The sequence below is a fragment of the Dendropsophus ebraccatus genome, chromosome 4 (genome assembly GCF_027789765.1).
Source record: "Dendropsophus ebraccatus isolate aDenEbr1 chromosome 4, aDenEbr1.pat, whole genome shotgun sequence".
NCBI classification, from domain to species: Eukaryota; Metazoa; Chordata; class Amphibia; order Anura; family Hylidae; genus Dendropsophus; species Dendropsophus ebraccatus.
In genome coordinates, this window is record NC_091457.1 from 44,204,090 (window position 1) to 44,216,933 (window position 12,844).

Below are 12,844 nucleotides of genomic sequence, written 5' to 3' on the forward strand. Positions count from 1 at the left end.
CACGCTGTATTCTCTACCTGTAACACCACACAGCACACTGTATTCTCTACCTGTAACACCACACAGCACGCTGTATTCTCTACCTGTAACACCACACAGCACGCTGTATTCTCTACCTGTAACACCACACAGCACACTGTATTCTCTACCTGTAACACCACACAGCATGCTGTATTCTCTACCTGTAACACCACACAGCACACTGTATTCTCTACCTGTAACACCACACAGCACGCTGTATTCTCTACCTGTAACACCACACAGCACATTGTATTCTCTACCTGTAACACCACGCAACACGCTGTATTCTTTACCTGTAACACCACACATCACATTGTATTCTCTACCTGTAACACCACACAGCACGCTGTATTCTCTACCTGTAACACCACACACCACACTGTACTCTCTACCTGTAACACCACACAGCACGCTGTATTCTCTACCATTAACACCACATAGTTTTTTCTTTTCATTTCCACGCACATATTATGATCAAGCATCTGTTATCTTTGAAGTTGAGCCCCACAATAAGGCTCTGATCCTCTCTGCCGTTTAGCATCATTTACTTGTGTTACTGCATCATTTTTGTGAATACGCTGCAGTACTGCAGTGACACTCCAACATGTGTGAACACAGCCCTAATTTTACTGCTCACTTCTGCACAATCAGAGAAATCAGTGCAACACCTGCTTCTGGCTGGTCAGAGATGTTGAATCACTCAGGGGATTGGGGGATCCAGCCAAGCCTCCTGTGAGATCACGCCCTGCCCCCTGTCTGCATCATCAGCCTGATCTCAGCAAACACACGCAATGTGAGACAGAGGCATGGAAGAGTTGTCTCCTAAGGTGGGAGAGCAGAGGGAGCAGGAGACAATGTGGATTTGCACAGGGGCCATTTTTCTTCATTTCCTGGATTTCTATCAGCTACTAGTGTGGCAGAACCGTACAGATACGGTAATACATTGTATAGACACATATAACTTTTAATGTAGTTTTAATAGAAAACAAGTTTTCCTTATCTGGAGTTCCCCTTATGATTATTATGATGTTGGGAGCTCCAAAACTGTTTACAAGTTTGTGCTAGTGGACTGATACAGTTTCTGAGCTCCTGACTTCATAATTAATCTTAATGCTGGGAGCTCCGAGGTCCGGTCCACAGAACACCGTCCGTGCACAGACAGATCACTGCTGGCGTGTGAATGCCCCCATACTGTTAGGAATTGTGTTCTCAGCCATTTACCTTTAGACTACATAAAGTACAGTAGCTTTGCTTCAGGCTGAAAACAGGCTGCTATAATGGTTCCAGTATCATTTCATCTATCGCTCTCACTGTGGGAATTTGGTCACATGCCTCGATTAGTTTCTTACAACCAGACTTGTAATCCATTGGGAAGTGACAGCAGAAGTAGCCTGTTTGTAATACATCTTCTCAGCCCTGCATTACGTCTTCCCATTTGAGGCCCTGGCCAGCAGTGCACACAGTTTTTCCATTTGTTTGTGCTTGTGCTGTGTGTTACCCTCCATCTCCTACTTTCCCAGCACACTTGTTGCTAAACTTAGCTCATGTAACAGATAACACAGAGTTTCCCAGAGTGCCTTCTCCTGGATGTGTGATGGAAAATACAAAGAGACTCTTCTGACCTCTGGCTTGGCTGAAGTTATTTCCTGGTAGAGAACTTTTTCATATATATATATTTTTTTTTATCGTTTCCAGTTTGGGGTTTTAGCACTTTTTGCAGATGTTATTTACTTTAGCGGGGTCATCTCCTCTAGTTACCAGCAGTGCATCTGAAAAACAAACTGGGATTATAATATTTTTAGTTCTTCGGTCGGAGATACTGTGACTGGGATTATCGTGAGGTTAAGAGAGGTTTCTTCACATATAGAGGTTTTTTCTTCACCATAGACACTCATCCTATATCCAGAGAACCTGGAATAGTTTTCTAATTGTGGAGGGCAGAGATGAGCGCAAATTGAACGTACTCGAGTCTGATCATTCGGCATTTGAATACCGCTGGCTGAAGAAGTTCGATGCAGCCCCATGAGGTCCTAGAAAACATAGAGACAGCCATATGCCTATGGCTGTATCTATGTTTTCCCAGACTCCCTAGGGCTGCATTCAACTTCGTTAGCCACCGGTATTCATATGCCGAGTGATCGGACTTGAGTATGCTCAAGTAGTGTTCATCTCTAGTGGAGGGTCCATCCGCTGGACTCGCATAGGCAATACATAGAGCAGTGGTCAAGTCTGCACAATGCCAATCACAACATTGATAGCATCTCATTTGGGCTCGGAATTATATGCTGTGGTCCCTTTGACTTTGTAATAGCATGTAATTTCCATGGTGAAACCCCCCCCCCCCACACACACACACAATTTAACTCAAGTGTAGCAAACATACCCTTACAAACACAGATGATGAGTTTTTTCATGGCTTGCATTTTACTTTCCTTACTTAATTTTTACATGAAAATTGTCATATTTCCACATTTTTCCCAAACTTTTTTTTACATTGTTTTTCCGTTATAAACATTGATAAATTTATATAAGAGGTTTGAGAAAAGGAAAAAAATCTATTTATCTTCCAATGACAGCACCACCTCAGTCCACAGGTTGTATGTGGTACTGCAGTTCAACCACAGTTACTTTACTGTGTACACACCGGAGCAGAAGAACTGCATGTTTTTTGGCATGGAATGTAAAGCACTGATAATAGGGCAAATAATTCAGATTCTTCTGCACCCCATTATGTCAGAGCAAACACAACAATTTAAGCTTTTTTTAACACTTTCATGTAGGGCTTCTCTGGAAAAGACAGCAGATCAATGTTTTGCCATCTCCTTCCTGTTCCACAATTTGATCTCAAAAGATGTAAAGGAAGAAACAGGCAGGAAACACAGCAGGAGACTGTCTTGTATAATAAATAGTATAAGGGCCCTGTTACATGGAGCAATAGTCAGCCGAATCAGGGCAATTTGGACAATTATTGCTCCGTGTAATGGTGCGTTTAAGGAACAGACCATAAACAGGGAATGGGTCATAAAGGAAGGACTGAGATTTCTCCTCTTTTCAAATCCATTCCCGGCTTTGGCTTCCAAAATCTGTCAGATAAATCTGCCTGTGAAAATGCACCACCATGCCTTTACACAGAAAGATCATCTGACAGATTATCTGCCAAAGATTTGAAGCCAAAGCCAGGAATGGACTATAAACAGAGATCAGGTCATAAAGGAAAGCCTGAGATTTTTCCTCTTTTCAAATCCATTCCTGGCTTTGGCTTCAAATCTTTGGCAGATAATCTGTCAGATAATCTTTCTGTGTAAATGGACCCTAATAGAGACAACAATCAGCTGATGAAACAATCATGTCCAGACCTAAAATCATAGGCCACTGACCGTGCATCGTCGCTTCTTGATAGGAAAAAAAAAATTGTGGGACAATATAAATTTTTTGGGGAAGGGGTTTAAGGTAATGTGTCATCAGAAAATGGCAAATTGTTTAAATCGGGTATTTGTGTTAAACATAGTTTTCACTAGTGCGCATGCGCACCAGCAGCCTTTTCTCTCCTATTTACTACAACCAGATAGTGAGGATGGAGGCCGAAGATGCCGGGGATGCGGCTGGTGGGAAATTGAAATGGCGATCATCACCAGAGGGATGGTAAGTATATATTCTGTGTGTAAGGCATCGATATAATCATAGTCTGTATACATTTTTCCCCCAGACTCCCTAGGGCTGCATCCAACTTCTTCAGCCACCGGTATTCAAATGCTGAATGATTACGTTGCGCTCAAGGGTCGATTTACACAGAAAGATTATCTGCCAAAGATTTGAAGCCAAAGTCAAGAATGGATTTGAAAAGAGGAGAAATCTCAGTCTTTCCTTTATGACCTGATCTCTGTTTATAGTCTGTTTCTGGCTTTGGCTGCAAATTTTTGGTAGATTATCTGTCAGATAATCTTTCTGTGTAAATGCACCCTAAGGATTTAAGATCTGAAGTTAAAGAAGCAGTTCCCCCCAAAAATTATCGCCCCCCCTGGTTGGTGCTGGCATGTATACTTATGGCAGTTAATCGGTGTCCCGTTCAAATCCGGCGCGCGCTCACATCCGCCTTTGCAGTGACTCCTTTTCTCTATCTTGTAATTGAACGCCGGAAGTCACACACTTCCATAGAGAATGCGTGGAAATGCGTGAGATCCAGCGTATCTGGCGCGGGACACCGATCAGCTGCCGTGAGTTTACGTGCCAGCGCTTACCGGGGAAGGGGCGATAATATTTTTTTGTGAACTGCTTCTTTACCTAAATTGTGAATGCAGTTTTGGATTATTATGCCAGACCGAACATGTAAATGAACAATCATTGTATATAATGTTCCCTGATGGGAGTTGTAGTATCCAAAAGATATAGATAGTTGTATTTTTTGGAAGGTCTGTGAGATAGAAACAAGTAATAAATTGGATTTTGATTTTTTTTTTTGCCGTCTCGGTTTCTTACTTCGCTGCTCTCAGGGCGGGGAGGTGTGGCTGTCAATTCACTTTGCTGCTATGTTCCCTTAACAATTAGTGGAAAAACCTTTGGAGATCTTGATCTGAGTAGGCTTTTCTTTGGAATTGTGTCAGAAACAGGCGTTGATTTGGCTCCGAAAACTATAAAGTTAAGTGTGCGAGACAGAAAGCCAGGGTGGGGGTGAAGGAGGTTGTCTGCCTTTTCCTTGGGACATTAAGCAACGATTTGCTAGAGATGGCTGTGCTTGCAACCCCCTCCAGGCAAGAGAAGAAGCTGCTCCCCCAACGCTTCCTTTCTCTGGCAGCCACCTAAGAAACAATAAACAGCCAGCCACTATATGCCTTAAAAGGCCGCACTGCACGGACCAGGCTGTGCTTTCACATGAGAAGAATCCGGCCAAGCTGGGAGCAGGCTGCAGGGATCCTTATAAGGCTAAACTCCCAAACACACAAGAAGCACTGTTCACTTAAGGAGTAGACTGCCATCAGCTTTATTCTGCACCACCTAGTGTTGAAACTATGGAACTACAACCCACCTTCATAAATATTATTTTACTGTAGGGTAGATTTTTTAAAAAAATCTCCTTGTATCTCTCTTATGTATTGAAGTATGTGATTTTATATAAAAAATAGTGGTTCCAAATGTATCGCTACTGCAAAAAAGAAACAAAACAAAACTCCTCTGGTGGATATAGCTATAAGGGGTAACAACGGTTACAAATATTAATAGGGGATATTTGTTCTTACTACTGTTATAGAGGTTTTTATTATTTGCATCCCTTTAACTGGGATTATGTTACTATGTTAGGGATGAGGGAATGTAGCCGTCTGCCTTTGAACTCCGTGCCGCTTCAGGTTCCTGGGAAAGCTGTGGGGGGGGGGGGGGGGGGGGGGGGGGGGGGGGAGTTTAAAATGATCCCATAGCCTCATACAAGGGAACCCATGCTATTAAAGATATATAGGTAGGTAAAATATATGTTCAATCATCCCCCCTCTTGGAGACTTACAATTCATTCCATACATGTCATTAACTTTTCAGTCTTCTTCCCCCAGTTCTGAGCCTGCGGCTTTCTGTTGAAGACACCGAACACTGTGTGTGATTTACTCTCTCCGTCTCCCCCTTCCTTCCGAGACGGCTGATGTAAACTGTGTCCCTGGGTGGCTGTTTCTGCAGTTTTGCACTATGTGATACCAGGAGGGTTATCACTGGGAAGTCACAAGTAAATTGACCCTAGATTATCCTCCTGGCTTCACAGAATGCCAGCTGCCACTGTTTACATGAGATGTCTTGGAATGAATGGGGGTGGAGAGTGAGATAGAGAGAGCAGCTTCAACAGAAAGCAGCAGGCTCAAAACTGGGGGAAGGGGACTAAAAAGGTAATAAGTCAACATGTATTTTATCTAACCAGATAACCCCCTTAAACTAAACTCTTCCATACTTACCAGCTGCTGTATGTCCTGCAGGAAGTGGTATATTATTTCCAGTCTGAGACAGTGCTCTTTGCTGCCCCACTCATAAACCAGACCCCTACATTCAGACATCAGACTCCTTTAATAATTCAGACATCAGACAAGAATCCTAAATGAATTCAGACTGGAGACCAGATTCCTTCAACAATTCAGACCTTTACAGTAAAGGGTTTGGCCACTTTATAGTAAAATTGCTCAGTGTACAGTATTAGTAAGTGTACTCACTGTATATATATACAGCAGGTCACTGTGTACCACATAGAGCTAATATCAGACTCCCCTCCTCCAGGCTGTGCTGTCCTGCTCTGTGAAGAGTCTGTCCATAAGATGGTCAACATAGAGGAGCATGTGACCATGCCCCGCCCACAGTGTCCTTCATACGCATATACAGGCTCAGTGGTGGGGACACTGGGGGGGTGGGGCATGGTCACATGCTCCTCCATGTCGCCTTATCTTATAGACAGACTGACCACAGAACAGGGCAGCCTGGAGGAGGGGAATCTGATTTTAGCTCTATGAGGTACACAGGGAGCTGCTGTCAGTATATACAGTAAGTACACTTACTAATACTGTACACTGAAGTATTTTACTAATTTACTAAATTAAAGTTAAATAATTAATTAAGTTAAATAATAAATTAATTTACATCCAGACCTCTAAATAAATTCAGATCCCAGAAGGTGAAGTTAATGCAGACTCCATCTCATCACCCTTTCCTTAGAATACATAATACTGCCACTACTTTCTCACAACCTTCATTACATAATAATTACTTCATAAAAAGTTCATAAAGAAGTTGGATATGAACACTACATATGAGACTGTATACTGACTTTCCTTGCTCCTAGGCTAATTCTCAAATCCAGGTGCTACTGAGTGCTGTGCATACTACTATACACTATAGTCTGACTCTGTATGGCCCTGGAGAGGGGCCAGGGATCGAAGAGGGTAGGGGTCCTTTTAGGTGTACAGATAAATCGCTTAAAGAGGTTGTCCTGGAAGAAATAACTTTTCCCCTAACCTGTGGTACCCCCTACCGATCTCCTTATCGGGCCCCGTTTTTTTATGAATATAGACGCAGGTGCGGCAAACGTGACTGGTGTCTGTATTCATGCCTCTGGAGCCAGAAAGTGCTGTAATTGTCTCTCTGATGGCTCCATAGAATTAATAGAGCCGCAAGTTGTGTGCTGTACCCGTGGCTCTATTCATACCAGAGGAGCCAGGGGCAATATGGAGATCGGTGGGGGGCACAGAGGTCAGACCCCCAGTGATCTCTTACCATTCCCCTATCCTGTGTATAGTGGAAAAAAAAAATTCCCGGACAACCTCTTTCAGTGCTTGTTTAGCTAATGGAAAGCAATGATTTTTTCTTTCAAAGGACAGACATTTAGATAAAAAGATAAATTACTACAAAAAGTCATTAATGCCATTGTTTAATATCGTAATATGCTGATTAGAAAAAGTACAACTACTTTCGTGCAAAAACAGCACCACCCTTGACCTCAGGTTGCGTGGGGCATTTAAATTCAGCGCTTTACACTTCAACAGATCTGAGCTGCAAAACTACAGCCAAACCGAGGACAAGAGTGCTGCTACTTCTGGAAGAAAGCATTCACAGTTTTGTAATCCTGGATAATCACTTTAAGTGATGCGCACTTTGGGCTGCTATATGCTCACTGGGAACCTTGGGCCAAGGCTGACCGCATAATATAGTAATAATACTGCTTACAGGTGGTCATGTATGAAAGGCATGACATTTTGTTTAATAGAATAACACAATGTAGCATATTTCACACTCCTTGGTCATATCTCAGTGAGCAGTACATTTCCTTGCTGTTTTATATACCCACTGTACTTTAGTGGTATGTGGCTGGTATTTGCAGGATTACAAAAATGAAAATATTACTTTAAGGCGCAGACAAACCATTCCTCGCACCCTGGCTTGGGTGGTGTAACTAGGTGAAAGTTGTTGGTGCATAGATCGAATGTTATTGGCATACCCTGTTCTATATGGAAATCAATAAATGGATATTTTACTTAAAGGGGTATTCCCCCCAAGAGCCAAAAAAGTAAAATGCCCCTAAACCTAGATGGTCTCACTCTCCAAGTCCCCCTTTGAGTACTTTGAGCCATCCCCTGTCTTCCTAGCTGCTGCCATTCCTGAGTTACAAGTTTTTCCAAAGGCGCTGGCAGGGAAACTACATTTCCCATCATGCATTGCTTCTCCCAGATGATGATGATGATGTAGTAAAGCTAATGATGTTGTAGCAGAGCGGATGATAATGCAGCAGAGCCGATGATGTTACAGCAGAGCTGATGATGCAGCAGAGCCGATGCTGGTGAACAACGGGGGGAGAAATGATGATGGTGAAGTGTGGAGGGGGATATCGGCGGGATGCTGGCGGCAAATGGGGGTGTCAGGGGGCGGTGTTGGGCGGCCACCTTCGGGTGAGTACGATGGTCATTTGCTGTAATATCCCATATATACAAATCAATGTATACTGAGGTTGTTTTTATATGTAATTATATTGTGACATCTTCGGTTTGTTCAGCTTACAGGACCACCATACACCATATCCCGGGTTAGACAGGAGAAGTAATTCACACAGACAATAAAAAATAAAGTCCTAGGCCACATGGCCACTAACTAAATAACATTGCTCTGTGCTGATCAGGCTGACATGACTACTGCCTGACTCCTGCGGTGTCCTCCTTGGCCGGTCCGATGCGGGAGGGGGGGAAACTGCCGCGGGCTTCCATCAGCCGGTCCGATGCGGGAGGGACAGGGGGACGGGGTGTAGCTGCAGCGGGCGTCCATCAGCCGGTCCGATGTGGGGGGGGGGTATAGCTGCAGCGGGCGGCCACCATCGGATGGGGGGGGATGGGTCGGGTAGTGCAGAGAGGGAGACAGTGATCAGCAGCAGCTCTCACTGTCTCTGTGTTCTCCCTCACTTCAGTGGACTGGGTTAGAAGCACTAACCCGGCTCATTGAAGAGACTGAGGACACGTGATGCCGTCTTGGAGGGTGCGGGCCAGGAGCAGGGAGTGTGTCGGGTTGGACTGAGAGTTGATAATTCTATGCAATCTGTGGGGGTGGATGCATCTAGATAACAGTAAAACTGTGCAGAATCCATAATAACTTTATATTGTAAAGATGGAAAGCTATGGGTGGGCAATGTATTAATGCAAAAATAATTTGGGGGGGAATCACCCTTTAAAGGGGTATTCCATTCAGGTGAAATACATGCTGAATCATCCCTCCTCCTGGAGACTTAACAATTCATTCCATACATGTCATTAGCTTTTCTGTCTTCTTCCCCCAGTTCTGAGCCTGCTGCTTCCTGCTAAAGACACATAAAACGTTATAGGAGCTGTTCACGCTGTCTCCCCCTCCCTTCTGAGACGGCTCATGTAAACAGTGTCCCTGGCTGGCTGTCACTGCACTATTTCTGCTCTGCATGAAGCTGGAGGGTTAATCACAGTAAGGTCACAAGTAACTTGACCTTAGTTTAACTCTTCTGCATTACAGATTGTACAAGTGCCAGGGACACTGTTTACATGAGCCGTTTTGAGAGGAAGGGGGAGCAGGGGGAGGCGGAGTCAACAGCTCTTATACAGTTTTCTGTGTCTTGAGCACAAAGCAGCAAGGTCAGAGCTAAGGGAGGGTGACAGATAAGGTAATAACATGTATGGAAAGAATTGTTTATTTCCAGGGTGGAAGCCATATCATCTCTCATAGTTATTTTTACTTTGTCCACATACAAACACATTTAGACGGTTCCATTCATTTATTTGGAAAAGGGTGTCATTTGAAGTCAATAAAAAAATTGAAGATGAAAGGGGTAGCAGCAAATTCTCATAGAAAACCTTTCCTGTTCTGCACAGTTCCTGTCTCGGACAGAGGTGGCAGCAGAAAGCACGGTGTCAGACAGGAAAGAAAACACCATTTCCTGCAGGACATACAGCAGCTTATAAGTATGCAAAGACGAGATTTTTAAATAGAAGTAAATTACAAATCTATATAACTTTCTAAAAACAGTTGATTTGGAAGAAATGATTTTTTGGCTGGATAACCCCTTTAAAGCTGAATACCTGTATATGTGCCTTGCAAGAAGCTTTATTACTGCAAAATGTGAAGTTATGCAATATACCGCAGGCCTCGTCACAAATTGTCTGGGGAGCCTGGAAGGAGAAATAACTTTTTTTTCCTGTAATAACTCTTCATTTTTTTTTATAAAGATTAGTTTCTATAGCATCGCAACAATAACACATCCCTTTTGGATGGCACAGTCCCGTTATATCTACCTTTTATGGCCGTGCACGTTAAAATCTATACAGCCTCAGGGCCTAAGAGATGTTCTGCACTGGATGTATAAACACTCGCTGTAACAGAGCAATATCCCAACATGTTACTTAACCTACAGACGTCAGCAGAGGAGCTTATGCAGTTCCTACTTTGGACTAAAGCAGGATTTCACAGTTGTTCTCTGATTGCCCCTGGCCCGAAGCTTTTATTACATAAAATAGTTATTTATGGGTCCCGGCCCACCTGCATGTTCTTAAAAGGACAGTAACAATGAATAGGGCTTAGGGAGGTTTTAAAGAAAACAGTACTTAAATTACCGATAGATTTAGAAGAAGGATCTTCTGGGAACCATGACGGCACGTCATACGGCTTTAAAACTTTCAGGAATATATGTCATGTGGTTTTATTAAGGCGAGCTAGGAATGTCCATGTTGAAGGGAATATTTTTGACACTCTGCTCTGTAAATGACAAAGGACTGTATACTTTTTAATAAATATTAGCACTTTAGTAACACATTTACTGCTGCTTTTAGGGCCGTGCTGCAGGGTTGGAAGCGGAGGTGCCTGGGAGATCACAGTTAGAGTAAGGGTGCATTTACACAGATTTATCTGACCGATTATTGAAGCCAAAGCCAGGAGCAGACTATAAAAAGGGAACAGGTCATAAAGGAAAGGCTGAGATTTCTCCTCTTTTCAAATCCATTCCTGGCTTTGGCTTCAATAATCTGTCAGATAAATCTGTCTGTGTAAACACACCATTATGGTAGAAGTGGAAGGACAGCGCTCGGTGGTGCTTGTGGTGGATATTTCCAGCAATGACTTACACAAAACTTACACAATTATAACTTACTAAAGAATTGGATATTGAGATCTAAAGGTGTCAATATACAGTAGAAGAACTTTGTCACAGTCTGGTGAAATTGGTGGGATCCTCTGATCTATTGTTTGCATGGGTGCATTGACTATGCCCCAACAGCATGGTGGGTATGTTTTAGGTTCCAAGTCAAAACATGTACATGATCGGAAAATGACCCAAACATAGTCACTAGCTAACTATGTTTAGGCATTCACATTCACTTATATGTTGGCATACTATTCGACAATATACAAGAAAATGTTGTCAAACTGTAATGTGAATGTGGCGTAGCCTGACTAGCCTGCCCTAGACCACTCACAAGAAAAGTTACCATACTGGAAATCCGGTTACTTTCTAACATCCATTAGATACCTCACAACCACTTGTCACTAGCCACAGAGTATTACCAAATCGATTTTCCATATCAGACTGGTGCTACTGCAGTATCCCAGTACAGATCCTGCTTCCTACAGTTACTAGTTTTTAGAAATTTGCAGTGTTGTTGCAATGTGACAGTGTGTTAGGGTCCTATTACACGGGCTGATGGCAGCCTGATCAATATTGTAAACAAGTGCCGATCTGCTAAACACGACCTATGAAATGGCCCGATAATCGTTTAGCAAGGGCTGCACAGACATCTCTGTCTGAGCTGACAGACTGTTCAGCCAATCTCTGGCCGGGACCATGGCTCTGAAGATGACAGGCCGCTCTGAAGCTGTAACCATGGGATCGGGGAGAACACCAGGAACGTCGACAGGTATTCTCTTAACTGTTCGTTCAATCATCAGCCGTTGGCCGTGCATCGCTATTACACGTAGCAATGCACAGTTGGCAGCCGATGATTTTAGGTCTGGACCTAAAGAAACGATCAGCTGATGATCGTTTCATCGTCTGAACGTTGTCTCTATTACACGCAGCGATAACTATCGCTCCGTATAATAGGGCCCTTAGAGTACCTGTCATTATAAATAGCTTTTGACATATCATGAGGCATGTCAAGAGTTATTGAGTTATTGATCACAGCGGTTCGCCAACAGTAACATGTCACTTCTTTGAGCGGAGAGGGGAGGAAGCGGACGTGTGCGCGCTCTCTCAATCACTCACTCTAGGACACTGAGCACGGCGGGATAACCATTTGGGTTTTTGATGGTCAATTGACTTAGCTGACATTCTGACATCTCCTTTCTGTGAAGACATTAGAGTGCAGTAATGATAGTAAGAAAAAGTTTCATTGTCCTCAGTTGTTTTTTTTGTCAGTTTTGCTGAAAAGTTGTCCTGATATTACTTAACATTTAAGAAAATAGTTTTTTTACTATCCTATTTTTCTATATGCTGCAGTACCTCAAGATTTGAAGGAATTCCTAGCGTGCTCAGCGCTAGTTCTCCATGAATGTGGTACTCGACCGTTGACGTACTAAGGTGACGCCACTTCTGTGATGGTTGGCTGTGCACTACTCTGCCAGTGATGGTAGTATTGTGACGTCAGTGCTAGTCCAGCACACATATGTGATGTTGGTACCTGCTTTAATGTGGCCAGTCTGTAGTGTTCCCCAAATGGTCAGTAACCTCCCAGGTTGTGATGGGTCCCTCGAGCTCTTATCACGGTGGTCCTGAGTGGCAATTTACCCACCTGGGGTATTGGTACCGCCACCCATGGAAAAGGGAAAAATAACACAAGGTGTACGACTAGTGCGAATAGGTGCG